Raw genomic sequence first — 17,183 nt, 5'->3', positions numbered from 1 at the left:
AAACGGACCATTTTCCACATTTCTGAAGCATGACGTAATGGGGGGGTGTTATCTCTTTTGTCAAAAATCAGCCGTTTTTGCTTGAACATTAAATGCCTCCAAATGGTATTTAATTAACTTCCCGGGGTGAAGAAACCCTTTTTGAGAACTCAGAGTGAGTAAATTGGCCATTTTCATGCACTTTTAACCATTCCATAAATCTTGTGTTTAGGGCCCCTGGAAGCATGAAAATCACTTTAAACATGCTAATTTTAGCTCTAACACTGATGATCCACCTACAAATGTGAACTGACGTTCAAAAATAAAACATTTGAAAACGGACCATTTTCCACATTTCTGAAGCATGACGTAATGGGGGGGTGTTATCTCTTTTGTAGAAAATCAGCTGTTTTTGCTCGAACATTAAATGCCTCCAAATGGTATTTAATTAACTTCCCAGGGTGAAGAAACCCTTTTTGAGAACTCAGAGTGAGTAAATTGGCAATTTTCATGCAATTTTAACCATTCCATAAATCTTGTGTTTAGGGCCCCTGGAAGCATGAAAATCACTTTAAACATGCTAATTTTAGCTCTAACACTGATGATCCACCTACAAATGTGAACTGACGTTCAAAAATAAAACATATGAAAACGGACCATTTTCCACATTTCTGAAGCATGACGTAATGGGGGGGTGTTATCTCTTTTGTCGAAAATCAGCCGTTTTTGCTCGAACATTAAATGCCTCCAAATGGTATTTAATTAACTTCCCGGGGTGAAGAAACCCTTTTTGAGAACTCGGAGTAAGTAAATTGGCCATTTTCATGCACTTTTAACCATTCCATAAATCTTGTGTTTAGGGCCCCTGGAAGCATGAAAATCACTTTAAACATGCTAATTTTAGCTCTAACACTGATGATCCACCTACAAATGTGAACTGACGTTCAAAAATAAAACATTTGAAATCGGACCATTTTCCACATTTCTGAAGCATGACGTAATGGGGGGGTGTTATCTCTTTTGTCGAAAATCAGCCGTTTTTGCTCGAACATTAAATGCCTCCAAATGGTATTTAATTAACTTCCCGGGGTGAAGAAACCCTTTTTGAGAACTCGGAGTGAGTAAATTGGCCATTTTCATGCACTTTTAACCATTCCATAAATCTTGTGTTTAGGGCCTCTGGAAGCATGAAAATCACTTTAAACATGCTAATTTTAGCTCTAACACTGATGATCCACCTACAAATGTGAACTGACGTTCAAAAATAAAACATTTGAAACGGACCATTTTCCACATTTTCGAAGCATGACATAATGGGGGGGTGTTATCTCTTTTGTCGAAAATCAGCTGTTTTTGCTTGAACATTAAATGCCTCCAAATAGTATTTAATTCACTTCCCGAGCCCCTGGAAGCATGAAAATCACTTTAAACGTGCTAATTTTAGCTCTAACACTGATGATCCACCTACAAATGTGAACTGACGTTCAAAAATAAAACATTTGAAAATGGACCATTTTCCACATTTCTGAAGCATGACGTAATGGGGGGGTGTTATCTCTTTTGTCAAAAATCAGCCGTTTTTGCTTGAACATTAAATGCCTCCAAATTGTATTTAATTAACTTCCCGGGGTGAAGAAACCCTTTTTGAGAACTCAGAGTGAGTAAATTGGCCATTTTCATGCACTTTTAACCAATTCCATAAATCTTGTGTTTAGGGCCCCTGGAAGCATGAAAATCACTTTAAACATGCTAATTTTAGCTCTAACACTGATGATCCACCTACAAATGTGAACTGACGTTCAAAAATAAAACATTTGAAAACGGACCATTTTCCACATTTCTGAAGCATGACGTAATGGGGGGGTGTTATCTCTTTTGTCGAAAATCAGCTGTTTTTGCTTGAACATTAAATGCCTCCAAATAGTATTTAATTCACTTCCCGAGCCCCTGAAAGCATGAACATCACTTTAAACATGCTAATTTTAGCTCTAACACTGATGATCCACCTACAAATGTGAACTGACGTTCAAAAATAAAAACATTTGAAAACGGATCATTTTCCAAATTTCTGAAGCATGACGTAATGGGGGGGTGTTATCTCTTTTGTCGAAAATCAGCCATTTTTGCTCGACCATTAAATGCCTCCAAATGGTATTTAATTACCTTCCCGGGGTGAAGAAACCCTTTTTGAGAACTCGGAGTGAGTAAATTTGCCATTTTCATGCACTTTTAACCATTCCATAAATCTTGTGTTTAGGGCCTCTGGAAGCATGAAAATCATTTTAAACATGCTAATTTTAGCTCTAACACTGATGATCCACCTACAAATGTGAACTGACGTTCAAAAATAAAACATTTGAAAACGGACCATTTTCCACATTTCTGAAGCATGACGTAATGGGGGGGTGTTATCTCTTTTGTCGAAAATCAGCCGTTTTTGCTCGAACATTAAATGCCTCCAAATGGTATTTAATTAACTTCCCAGGGTGAAGAAACCCTTTTTGAGAACTCAGAGTGAGTAAATTGGCCATTTTCATGCACTTTTAACCATTCCATAAATCTTGTGTTTAGGGCCCCTGGAAGCATGAAAATCACTTTAAACATGCTAATTTTAGCTCTAACACTGATGATCCACCTACAAATGTGAACTGACGTTCAAAAATAAAACATTTGAAAACGGACCATTTTCCACATTTCTGAAGCATGACGTAATGGGGGGTGTTATCTCTTTTGTCGAAAATCAGCCGTTTTTGCTCGAACATTAAATGCCTCCAAATGGTATTTAATTAACTTCCCGGGGTGAAGAAACCCTTTTTGAGAACTCGGAGTGAGTAAATTGGCCATTTTCATGCACTTTTAACCATTCCATGAATCTTGTGTTTAGGGCCTCTGGAAGCATGAAAATCACTTTAAACATGCTAATTTTAGCTCTAACACTGATGATCCACCTACAAATGTGAACTGACGTTCAAAAATAAAACATTTGAAACGGACCATTTTCCACATTTCTGAAGCATGACGTAATGGGGGGGTGTTATCTCTTTTGTCGAAAATCAGCTGTTTTTGCTTGAACATTAAATGCCTCCAAATAGTATTTAATTCACTTCCCGAGCCCCTGGAAGCATGAAAATCACTTTAAACGTGCTAATTTTAGCTCTAACACTGATGATCCACCTACAAATGTGAACTGACGTTCAAAAATAAAACATTTGAAAATGGACCATTTTCCACATTTCTGAAGCATGACGTAATGGGGGGGTGTTATCTCTTTTGTCAAAAATCAGCCGTTTTTGCTTGAACATTAAATGCCTCCAAATTGTATTTAATTAACTTCCCGGGGTGAAGAAACCCTTTTTGAGAACTCAGAGTGAGTAAATTGGCCATTTTCATGCACTTTTAACCAATTCCATAAATCTTGTGTTTAGGGCCCCTGGAAGCATGAAAATCACTTTAAACATGCTAATTTTAGCTCTAACACTGATGATCCACCTACAAATGTGAACTGACGTTCAAAAATAAAACATTTGAAAACGGACCATTTTCCACATTTCTGAAGCATGACGTAATGGGGGGGTGTTATCTCTTTTGTCGAAAATCAGCTGTTTTTGCTTGAACATTAAATGCCTCCAAATAGTATTTAATTCACTTCCCGAGCCCCTGAAAGCATGAACATCACTTTAAACATGCTAATTTTAGCTCTAACACTGATGATCCACCTACAAATGTGAACTGACGTTCAAAAATAAAAACATTTGAAAACGGATCATTTTCCAAATTTCTGAAGCATGACGTAATGGGGGGGTGTTATCTCTTTTGTCGAAAATCAGCCGTTTTTGCTCGAACATTAAATGCTTCCAAATGGTATTTAAATAACTTCCCGGGGTGAAGAAACCCTTTTTGAGAACTTGGAGTGAGTAAATTGGCCATTTGCATGCACTTTTAACCATTCCATAAATCTTGTGTTTAGGGCCCCAGGAAGCATGAAAATCATCACTTTAAACATGCTAATTTTAGCTCTAACACTGATGATCCACCTAAAAATGTGAACTGACGTTCAAAAATAAAACATTTGAAAACTGACCATTTTCCACATTTCTGAAGCATGACGTAATGGGGGGTGTTATCTCTTTTGTCGAAAATCAGCTGTTTTTGCTCGAACATTAAATGCCTCCAAATGGTATTTAATTAACTTCCCGGGGTGAAGAAACCCTTTTTGAGAACTGGGAGTGAGTAAATTGGCCATTTTCATGTACTTTTAACCATTCCATAAATCTTGTGTTTAGGGCCTCTGGAAGCATGAAAATCACTTTAAACATGCTAATTTTAGCTCTAACACTGATGATCCACCTACAAATGTGAACTGACGTTCAAAAATAAAACATTTGAAAACGGACCATTTTCCACATTTCTGAAGCATGACGTAATGGGGGGGTGTTATCTCTTTTGTCGAAAATCAGCCGTTTTTGCTCGAACATTAAATGCCTCCAAATAGTATTTAATTCACTTCCCGAGCCCCTGGAAGCATGAAAATCACTTTAAACATGCTAATTTTAGCTCTAACACTGATGATCCACCTACAAATGTGAACTGACGTTCAAAAATAAAACATTTGAAAACGGACCATTTTCCACATTTCTGAAGCATGACGTAATGGGGGGGTGTTATCTCTTTTGTCGAAAATCAGCCGTTTTTGCTCGACCATTAAATGCCTCCAAATGGTATTTAATTACCTTCCCGGGGTGAAGAAACCCTTTTTGAGAACTCGGAGTGAGTAAATTTGCCATTTTCATGCACTTTTAACCATTCCATAAATCTTGTGTTTAGGGCCTCTGGAAGCATGAAAATCATTTTAAACATGCTAATTTTAGCTCTAACACTGATGATCCACCTACAAATGTGAACTGACGTTCAAAAATAAAACATTTGAAAACGGACCATTTTCCACATTTCTGAAGCATGACGTAATGGGGGGGTGTTATCTCTTTTGTCGAAAATCAGACGTTTTTGCTCGAACATTAAATGCCTCCAAATGGTATTTAATTAACTTCCCGGAGTGAAGAAACCCTTTTTGAGAACTCGGAGTGAGTAAATTGGCCATTTTCATGCACTTTTAACCATTCCATAAATCTTGTGTTTAGGGCCTCTGGAAGCATGAAAATCACTTTAAACATGCTAATTTTAGCTCTAACACTGATGATCCACCTACAAATGTGAACTGACGTTCAAAAATAAAACATTTGAAACGGACCATTTTCCACATTTTTGAAGCATGACGTAATGGGGGGGTGTTATCTCTTTTGTCGAAAATCAGCTGTTTTTGCTTGAACATTAAATGCCTCCAAATAGTATTTAATTCACTTCCCGAGCCCCTGGAAGCATGAAAATCACTTTAAACGTGCTAATTTTAGCTCTAACACTGATGATCCACCTACAAATGTGAACTGACGTTCAAAAATAAAACATTTGAAAATGGACCATTTTCCACATTTCTGAAGCATGACGTAATGGGGGGGTGTTATCTCTTTTGTCAAAAATCAGCCGTTTTTGCTTGAACATTAAATGCCTCCAAATTGTATTTAATTAACTTCCCGGGGTGAAGAAACCCTTTTTGAGAACTCAGAGTGAGTAAATTGGCCATTTTCATGCACTTTTAACCAATTCCATAAATCTTGTGTTTAGGGCCCCTGGAAGCATGAAAATCACTTTAAACATGCTAATTTTAGCTCTAACACTGATGATCCACCTACAAATGTGAACTGACGTTCAAAAATAAAACATTTGAAAACGGACCATTTTCCACATTTCTGAAGCATGACGTAATGGGGGGGGTGTTATCTCTTTTGTCGAAAATCAGCTGTTTTTGCTTGAACATTAAATGCCTCCAAATAGTATTTAATTCACTTCCCGAGCCCCTGAAAGCATTAACATCACTTTAAACATGCTAATTTTAGCTCTAACACTGATGATCCACCTACAAATGTGAACTGACGTTCAAAAATAAAAACATTTGAAAACGGATCATTTTCCAAATTTCTGAAGCATGACGTAATGGGGGGGTGTTATCTCTTTTGTCGAAAATCAGCCGTTTTTGCTCGAACATTAAATGCTTCCAAATGGTATTTAAATAACTTCCCGGGGTGAAGAAACCCTTTTTGAGAACTTGGAGTGAGTAAATTGGCCATTTGCATGCACTTTTAACCATTCCATAAATCTTGTGTTTAGGGCCCCAGGAAGCATGAAAATCACTTTAAACATGCTAATTTTAGCTCTAACACTGATGATCCACCTAAAAATGTGAACTGACGTTCAAAAATAAAACATTTGAAAACGGACCATTTTCCACATTTCTGAAGCATGACGTAATGGGGGGGTGTTATCTCTTTTGTCGAAAATCAGCCGTTTTTGCTCGAACATTAAATGCCTCCAAATGGTATTTAATTAACTTCCTGGGGTGAAGAAACCCTTTTTGAGAACTCAGAGTGAGTAAATTGGCCATTTTCATGCACTTTTAACCATTCCATAAATCTTGTGTTTAGGGCCCCTGGAAGCATGAAAATCACTTTAAACATGCTAATTTTAGCTTTAACACTGATGATCCACCTACAACTGTGAACTGACGTTCAAAAATAAAACATTTGAAAACGGATCATTTTCCACATTTCTGAAGCATGACGTAATGGGGGGGTGTTATCTCTTTTGTCGAAAATCAGCTGTTTTTGCTTGAACATTAAATGCCTCCAAATAGTATTTAATTCACTTCCCGAGCCCCTGGAAGCATGAAAATCACTTTAAACATGCTAATTTTAGCTCTAACACTGATGATCCACCTACAAATGTGAACTGACGTTCAAAAATAAAACATTTGAAAACGGACCATTTTCCACATTTCTGAAGCATGACGTAATGGGGGGGTGTTATCTCTTTTGTCAAAAATCAGCCGTTTTTGCTTGAACATTAAATGCCTCCAAATGGTATTTAATTAACTTCCCGGGGTGAAGAAACCCTTTTTGAGAACTCAGAGTGAGTAAATTGGCCATTTTCATGCACTTTTAACCATTCCATAAATCTTGTGTTTAGGGCCCCTGGAAGCATGAAAATCACTTTAAACATGCTAATTTTAGCTCTAACACTGATGATCCACCTACAAATGTGAACTGACGTTCAAAAATAAAACATTTGAAAACTGACCATTTTCCACATTTCTGAAGCATGACGTAATGGGGGGGTGTTATCTCTTTTGTAGAAAATCAGCTGTTTTTGCTCGAACATTAAATGCCTCCAAATGGTATTTAATTAACTTCCCGGGGTGAAGAAACCCTTTTTGAGAACTCGGAGTGAGTAAATTGGCCATTTTCATGCACTTTTAACCATTCCATAAATCTTGTGTTTAGGGCCCCCGGAAGCATGAAAATCACTTTAAACATGCTAATGTTAGCTCTAACACTGATGATCCACCTACAAATGTGAACTGACGTTCAAAAATAAAACATTTGAAAACGGACTATTTTCCACATTTCTGAAGCATGACGTAATGGGGGGGTGTTATCTCTTTTGTCGAAAATCAGCCGTTTTTGCTTGAACATTAAATGCCTCCAAATGGTATTTAATTAACTTCCCGGGGTGAAGAAACCCTTTTTGAGAACTCGGAGTGAGTAAATTGGCCATTTTCATGCACTTTTAACCATTCCATAAATCTTGTGTTTAGGGCCCCTGGAAGCATGAAAATCACTTTAAACATGCTAATTTTAGCTCTAACACTGATGATCCACCTACAACTGTGAACTGACGTTCAAAAATAAAACATTTGAAAACGGACCATTTTCCACATTTCTGAAGCATGACGTAATGGGGGGTGTTATCTCTTTTGTCGAAAATCAGCTGTTTTTGCTTGAACATTAAATGCCTCCAAATAGTATTTAATTCACTTCCCGAGCCCCTGGAAGCATGAAAATCACTTTAAACGTGCTAATTTTAGCTCTAACACTGATGATCCACCTACAAATGTGAACTGACGTTCAAAAATAAAACATTTGAAAATGGACCATTTTCCACATTTCTGAAGCATGACGTAATGGGGGGGTGTTATCTCTTTTGTCAAAAATCAGCCGTTTTTGCTTGAACATTAAATGCCTCCAAATTGTATTTAATTAACTTCCCGGGGTGAAGAAACCCTTTTTGAGAACTCAGAGTGAGTAAATTGGCCATTTTCATGCACTTTTAACCAATTCCATAAATCTTGTGTTTAGGGCCCCTGGAAGCATGAAAATCACTTTAAACATGCTAATTTTAGCTCTAACACTGATGATCCACCTACAAATGTGAACTGACGTTCAAAAATAAAACATTTGAAAACGGACCATTTTCCACATTTCTGAAGCATGACGTAATGGGGGGGTGTTATCTCTTTTGTCGAAAATCAGCTGTTTTTGCTTGAACATTAAATGCCTCCAAATAGTATTTAATTCACTTCCCGAGCCCCTGAAAGCATTAACATCACTTTAAACATGCTAATTTTAGCTCTAACACTGATGATCCACCTACAAATGTGAACTGACGTTCAAAAATAAAACATTTGAAAACGGACCATTTTCCACATTTCTGAAGCATGACGTAATGGGGGGGTGTTATCTCTTTTGTCGAAAATCAGCCGTTTTTGCTCGACCATTAAATGCCTCCAAATGGTATTTAATTACCTTCCCGGGGTGAAGAAACCCTTTTTGAGAACTCGGAGTGAGTAAATTTGCCATTTTCATGCACTTTTAACCATTCCATAAATCTTGTGTTTAGGGCCTCTGGAAGCATGAAAATCATTTTAAACATGCTAATTTTAGCTCTAACACTGATGATCAACCTACAAATGTGAACTGACGTTCAAAAATAAAACATTTGAAAACGGACCATTTTCCACATTTCTGAAGCATGACGTAATGGGGGGGTGTTATCTCTTTTGTCGAAAATCTGCCGTTTTTGCTCGAACATTAAATGCCTCCAAATGGTATTTAATTAACTTCCCGGGGTGAAGAAACCCTTTTTGAGAACTCGGAGTGAGTAAATTGGCCATTTTCATGCACTTTTAACCATTCCATAAATCTTGTGTTTAGGGCCTCTGGAAGCATGAAAATCACTTTAAACATGCTAATTTTAGCTCTAACACTGATGATCCACCTACAAATGTGAACTGACGTTCAAAAATAAAACATTTGAAACGGACCATTTTCCACATTTTTGAAGCATGACGTAATGGGGGGGTGTTATCTCTTTTGTCGAAAATCAGCTGTTTTTGCTTGAACATTAAATGCCTCCAAATAGTATTTAATTCACTTCCCGAGCCCCTGGAAGCATGAAAATCACTTTAAACGTGCTAATTTTAGCTCTAACACTGATGATCCACCTACAAATGTGAACTGACGTTCAAAAATAAAACATTTGAAAATGGACCATTTTCCACATTTCTGAAGCATGACGTAATGGGGGGGTGTTATCTCTTTTGTCAAAAATCAGCCGTTTTTGCTTGAACATTAAATGCCTCCAAATTGTATTTAATTAACTTCCCGGGGTGAAGAAACCCTTTTTGAGAACTCAGAGTGAGTAAATTGGCCATTTTCATGCACTTTTAACCAATTCCATAAATCTTGTGTTTAGGGCCCCTGGAAGCATGAAAATCACTTTAAACATGCTAATTTTAGCTCTAACACTGATGATCCACCTACAAATGTGAACTGACGTTCAAAAATAAAACATTTGAAAACGGACCATTTTCCACATTTCTGAAGCATGACGTAATGGGGGGGGTGTTATCTCTTTTGTCGAAAATCAGCTGTTTTTGCTTGAACATTAAATGCCTCCAAATAGTATTTAATTCACTTCCCGAGCCCCTGAAAGCATTAACATCACTTTAAACATGCTAATTTTAGCTCTAACACTGATGATCCACCTACAAATGTGAACTGACGTTCAAAAATAAAAACATTTGAAAACGGATCATTTTCCAAATTTCTGAAGCATGACGTAATGGGGGGGTGTTATCTCTTTTGTCGAAAATCAGCCGTTTTTGCTCGAACATTAAATGCTTCCAAATGGTATTTAAATAACTTCCCGGGGTGAAGAAACCCTTTTTGAGAACTTGGAGTGAGTAAATTGGCCATTTGCATGCACTTTTAACCATTCCATAAATCTTGTGTTTAGGGCCCCAGGAAGCATGAAAATCACTTTAAACATGCTAATTTTAGCTCTAACACTGATGATCCACCTAAAAATGTGAACTGACGTTCAAAAATAAAACATTTGAAAACGGACCATTTTCCACATTTCTGAAGCATGACGTAATGGGGGGGTGTTATCTCTTTTGTCGAAAATCAGCCGTTTTTGCTCGAACATTAAATGCTTCCAAATGGTATTTAAATAACTTCCCGGGGTGAAGAAACCCTTTTTGAGAACTTGGAGTGAGTAAATTGGCCATTTGCATGCACTTTTAACCATTCCATAAATCTTGTGTTTAGGGCCCCAGGAAGCATGAAAATCACTTTAAACATGCTAATTTTAGCTCTAACACTGATGATCCACCTAAAAATGTGAACTGACGTTCAAAAATAAAACATTTGAAAACGGACCATTTTCCACATTTCTGAAGCATGACGTAATGGGGGGGTGTTATCTCTTTTGTCGAAAATCAGCCGTTTTTGCTCGAACATTAAATGCCTCCAAATGGTATTTAATTAACTTCCTGGGGTGAAGAAACCCTTTTTGAGAACTCAGAGTGAGTAAATTGGCCATTTTCATGCACTTTTAACCATTCCATAAATCTTGTGTTTAGGGCCCCTGGAAGCATGAAAATCACTTTAAACATGCTAATTTTAGCTTTAACACTGATGATCCACCTACAACTGTGAACTGACGTTCAAAAATAAAACATTTGAAAACGGATCATTTTCCACATTTCTGAAGCATGACGTAATGGGGGGGTGTTATCTCTTTTGTCGAAAATCAGCTGTTTTTGCTTGAACATTAAATGCCTCCAAATAGTATTTAATTCACTTCCCGAGCCCCTGGAAGCATGAAAATCACTTTAAACATGCTAATTTTAGCTCTAACACTGATGATCCACCTACAAATGTGAACTGACGTTCAAAAATAAAACATTTGAAAACGGACCATTTTCCACATTTCTGAAGCATGACGTAATGGGGGGGTGTTATCTCTTTTGTCAAAAATCAGCCGTTTTTGCTTGAACATTAAATGCCTCCAAATGGTATTTAATTAACTTCCCGGGGTGAAGAAACCCTTTTTGAGAACTCAGAGTGAGTAAATTGGCCATTTTCATGCACTTTTAACCATTCCATAAATCTTGTGTTTAGGGCCCCTGGAAGCATGAAAATCACTTTAAACATGCTAATTTTAGCTCTAACACTGATGATCCACCTACAAATGTGAACTGACGTTCAAAAATAAAACATTTGAAAACTGACCATTTTCCACATTTCTGAAGCATGACGTAATGGGGGGGTGTTATCTCTTTTGTAGAAAATCAGCTGTTTTTGCTCGAACATTAAATGCCTCCAAATGGTATTTAATTAACTTCCCGGGGTGAAGAAACCCTTTTTGAGAACTCGGAGTGAGTAAATTGGCCATTTTCATGCACTTTTAACCATTCCATAAATCTTGTGTTTAGGGCCCCCGGAAGCATGAAAATCACTTTAAACATGCTAATGTTAGCTCTAACACTGATGATCCACCTACAAATGTGAACTGACGTTCAAAAATAAAACATTTGAAAACGGACTATTTTCCACATTTCTGAAGCATGACGTAATGGGGGGGTGTTATCTCTTTTGTCGAAAATCAGCCGTTTTTGCTTGAACATTAAATGCCTCCAAATGGTATTTAATTAACTTCCCGGGGTGAAGAAACCCTTTTTGAGAACTCGGAGTGAGTAAATTGGCCATTTTCATGCACTTTTAACCATTCCATAAATCTTGTGTTTAATGCCCCTGGAAGCATGAAAATCACTTTAAACATGCTAATTTTAGCTCTAACACTGATGACCCACCTACAAATGTGAACTGACGTTCAAAAATAAAACATTTGAAAATGGACCATTTTCCACATTTCTGAAGCATGACGTAATGGGGGGGTGTTATCTCTTTTGTCGAAAATCAGCCGTTTTTGCTCGAACATTAAATGCCTTCAAATGGTATTTCATTAACTTCCCGGGGTGAAGAAACCCTTTTTGAGAACTCAGAGTGAGTAAATAGGCCATTTTCATGCACTTTTAACCATTCCATAAATCTTGTGTTTAGGGCCCCTGGACGCATGAAAATCACTTTAAACATGCTAATTTTAGCTCTAACACTGATGATCCACCTACAAATGTGAACTGACGTTCAAAAATAAAACATTTGAAAACGGACCATTTTCCACATTTCTGAAGCATGACGTAATGGGGGGGTGTTATCTCTTTTGTCGAAAATCAGCTGTTTTTGCTTGAACATTAAATGCCTCCAAATAGTATTTAATTCACTTCCCGAGCCCCTGAAAGCATTAACATCACTTTAAACATGCTAATTTTAGCTCTAACACTGATGATCCACCTACAAATGTGAACTGACGTTCAAAAATAAAACATTTGAAAACGGACCATTTTCCACATTTCTGAAGCATGACGTAATGGGGGGGTGTTATCTCTTTTGTCGAAAATCAGCCGTTTTTGCTCGACCATTAAATGCCTCCAAATGGTATTTAATTACCTTCCCGGGGTGAAGAAACCCTTTTTGAGAACTCGGAGTGAGTAAATTTGCCATTTTCATGCACTTTTAACCATTCCATAAATCTTGTGTTTAGGGCCTCTGGAAGCATGAAAATCATTTTAAACATGCTAATTTTAGCTCTAACACTGATGATCCACCTACAAATGTGAACTGACGTTCAAAAATAAAACATTTGAAAACGGACCATTTTCCACATTTCTGAAGCATGACGTAATGGGGGGGTGTTATCTCTTTTGTCGAAAATCAGCCGTTTTTGCTCGAACATTAAATGCCTCCAAATGGTATTTAATTAACTTCCCGGGGTGAAGAAACCCTTTTTGAGAACTCGGAGTGAGTAAATTGGCCATTTTCATGCACTTTTAACCATTCCATAAATCTTGTGTTTAGGGCCTCTGGAAGCATGAAAATCACTTTAAACATGCTAATTTTAGCTCTAACACTGATGATCCACCTACAAATGTGAACTGACGTTCAAAAATAAAACATTTGAAACGGACCATTTTCCACATTTTTGAAGCATGACGTAATGGGGGGGTGTTATCTCTTTTGTCGAAAATCAGCTGTTTTTGCTTGAACATTAAATGCCTCCAAATAGTATTTAATTCACTTCCCGAGCCCCTGGAAGCATGAAAATCACTTTAAACGTGCTAATTTTAGCTCTAACACTGATGATCCACCTACAAATGTGAACTGACGTTCAAAAATAAAACATTTGAAAATGGACCATTTTCCACATTTCTGAAGCATGACGTAATGGGGGGGTGTTATCTCTTTTGTCAAAAATCAGCCGTTTTTGCTTGAACATTAAATGCCTCCAAATTGTATTTAATTAACTTCCCGGGGTGAAGAAACCCTTTTTGAGAACTCAGAGTGAGTAAATTGGCCATTTTCATGCACTTTTAACCAATTCCATAAATCTTGTGTTTAGGGCCCCTGGAAGCATGAAAATCACTTTAAACATGCTAATTTTAGCTCTAACACTGATGATCCACCTACAAATGTGAACTGACGTTCAAAAATAAAACATTTGAAAACGGACCATTTTCCACATTTCTGAAGCATGACGTAATGGGGGGGGTGTTATCTCTTTTGTCGAAAATCAGCTGTTTTTGCTTGAACATTAAATGCCTCCAAATAGTATTTAATTCACTTCCCGAGCCCCTGAAAGCATTAACATCACTTTAAACATGCTAATTTTAGCTCTAACACTGATGATCCACCTACAAATGTGAACTGACGTTCAAAAATAAAAACATTTGAAAACGGATCATTTTCCAAATTTCTGAAGCATGACGTAATGGGGGGGTGTTATCTCTTTTGTCGAAAATCAGCCGTTTTTGCTCGAACATTAAATGCTTCCAAATGGTATTTAAATAACTTCCCGGGGTGAAGAAACCCTTTTTGAGAACTTGGAGTGAGTAAATTGGCCATTTGCATGCACTTTTAACCATTCCATAAATCTTGTGTTTAGGGCCCCAGGAAGCATGAAAATCACTTTAAACATGCTAATTTTAGCTCTAACACTGATGATCCACCTAAAAATGTGAACTGACGTTCAAAAATAAAACATTTGAAAACGGACCATTTTCCACATTTCTGAAGCATGACGTAATGGGGGGGTGTTATCTCTTTTGTCGAAAATCAGCCGTTTTTGCTCGAACATTAAATGCCTCCAAATGGTATTTAATTAACTTCCTGGGGTGAAGAAACCCTTTTTGAGAACTCAGAGTGAGTAAATTGGCCATTTTCATGCACTTTTAACCATTCCATAAATCTTGTGTTTAGGGCCCCTGGAAGCATGAAAATCACTTTAAACATGCTAATTTTAGCTTTAACACTGATGATCCACCTACAACTGTGAACTGACGTTCAAAAATAAAACATTTGAAAACGGATCATTTTCCACATTTCTGAAGCATGACGTAATGGGGGGGTGTTATCTCTTTTGTCGAAAATCAGCTGTTTTTGCTTGAACATTAAATGCCTCCAAATAGTATTTAATTCACTTCCCGAGCCCCTGGAAGCATGAAAATCACTTTAAACATGCTAATTTTAGCTCTAACACTGATGATCCACCTACAAATGTGAACCGACGTTCAAAAATAAAACATTTGAAAACGGACCATTTTCCACATTTCTGAAGCATGACGTAATGGGGGGGTGTTATCTCTTTTGTCAAAAATCAGCCGTTTTTGCTTGAACATTAAATGCCTCCAAATGGTATTTAATTAACTTCCCGGGGTGAAGAAACCCTTTTTGAGAACTCAGAGTGAGTAAATTGGCCATTTTCATGCACTTTTAACCATTCCATAAATCTTGTGTTTAGGGCCCCTGGAAGCATGAAAATCACTTTAAACATGCTAATTTTAGCTCTAACACTGATGATCCACCTACAAATGTGAACTGACGTTCAAAAATAAAACATTTGAAAACTGACCATTTTCCACATTTCTGAAGCATGACGTAATGGGGGGGTGTTATCTCTTTTGTAGAAAATCAGCTGTTTTTGCTCGAACATTAAATGCCTCCAAATGGTATTTAATTAACTTCCCGGGGTGAAGAAACCCTTTTTGAGAACTCGGAGTGAGTAAATTGGCCATTTTCATGCACTTTTAACCATTCCATAAATCTTGTGTTTAGGGCCCCCGGAAGCATGAAAATCACTTTAAACATGCTAATGTTAGCTCTAACACTGATGATCCACCTACAAATGTGAACTGACGTTCAAAAATAAAACATTTGAAAACGGACTATTTTCCACATTTCTGAAGCATGACGTAATGGGGGGGTGTTATCTCTTTTGTCGAAAATCAGCCGTTTTTGCTTGAACATTAAATGCCTCCAAATGGTATTTAATTAACTTCCCGGGGTGAAGAAACCCTTTTTGAGAACTCGGAGTGAGTAAATTGGCCATTTTCATGCACTTTTAACCATTCCATAAATCTTGTGTTTAGGGCCCCTGGAAGCATGAAAATCACTTTAAACATGCTAATTTTAGCTCTAACACTGATGATCCACCTACAACTGTGAACTGACGTTCAAAAATAAAACATTTGAAAACGGACCATTTTCCACATTTCTGAAGCATGACGTAATGGGGGGTGTTATCTCTTTTGTCGAAAATCAGCTGTTTTTGCTTGAACATTAAATGCCTCCAAATAGTATTTAATTCACTTCCCGAGCCCCTGGAAGCATGAAAATCACTTTAAACGTGCTAATTTTAGCTCTAACACTGATGATCCACCTACAAATGTGAACTGACGTTCAAAAATAAAACATTTGAAAATGGACCATTTTCCACATTTCTGAAGCATGACGTAATGGGGGGGTGTTATCTCTTTTGTCAAAAATCAGCCGTTTTTGCTTGAACATTAAATGCCTCCAAATTGTATTTAATTAACTTCCCGGGGTGAAGAAACCCTTTTTGAGAACTCAGAGTGAGTAAATTGGCCATTTTCATGCACTTTTAACCAATTCCATAAATCTTGTGTTTAGGGCCCCTGGAAGCATGAAAATCACTTTAAACATGCTAATTTTAGCTCTAACACTGATGATCCACCTACAAATGTGAACTGACGTTCAAAAATAAAACATTTGAAAACGGACCATTTTCCACATTTCTGAAGCATGACGTAATGGGGGGGTGTTATCTCTTTTGTCGAAAATCAGCTGTTTTTGCTTGAACATTAAATGCCTCCAAATAGTATTTAATTCACTTCCCGAGCCCCTGAAAGCATTAACATCACTTTAAACATGCTAATTTTAGCTCTAACACTGATGATCCACCTACAAATGTGAACTGACGTTCAAAAATAAAAACATTTGAAAACGGATCATTTTCCAAATTTCTGAAGCATGACGTAATGGGGGGGTGTTATCTCTTTTGTCGAAAATCAGCCGTTTTTGCTCGAACATTAAATGCTTCCAAATGGTATTTAAATAACTTCCCGGGGTGAAGAAACCCTTTTTGAGAACTTGGAGTGAGTAAATTGGCCATTTGCATGCACTTTTAACCATTCCATAAATCTTGTGTTTAGGGCCCCAGGAAGCATGAAAATCACTTTAAACATGCTAATTTTAGCTCTAACACTGATGATCCACCTAAAAATGTGAACTGACGTTCAAAAATAAAACATTTGAAAACGGACCATTTTCCACATTTCTGAAGCATGACGTAATGGGGGGGTGTTATCTCTTTTGTCGAAAATCAGCCGTTTTTGCTCGAACATTAAATGCCTCCAAATGGTATTTAATTAACTTCCTGGGGTGAAGAAACCCTTTTTGAGAACTCAGAGTGAGTAAATTGGCCATTTTCATGCACTTTTAACCATTCCATAAATCTTGTGTTTAGGGCCCCTGGAAGCATGAAAATCACTTTAAACATGCTAATTTTAGCTTTAACACTGATGATCCACCTACAACTGTGAACTGACGTTCAAA

Source organism: Lissotriton vulgaris, chromosome 8 (assembly GCF_964263255.1).
Source record: "Lissotriton vulgaris chromosome 8, aLisVul1.2, whole genome shotgun sequence".
NCBI lineage: Eukaryota > Metazoa > Chordata > Amphibia > Caudata > Salamandridae > Lissotriton > Lissotriton vulgaris.
The sequence above is the reverse complement of the archived record's forward strand: the minus strand, read 5'-3'. Positions refer to the sequence as shown.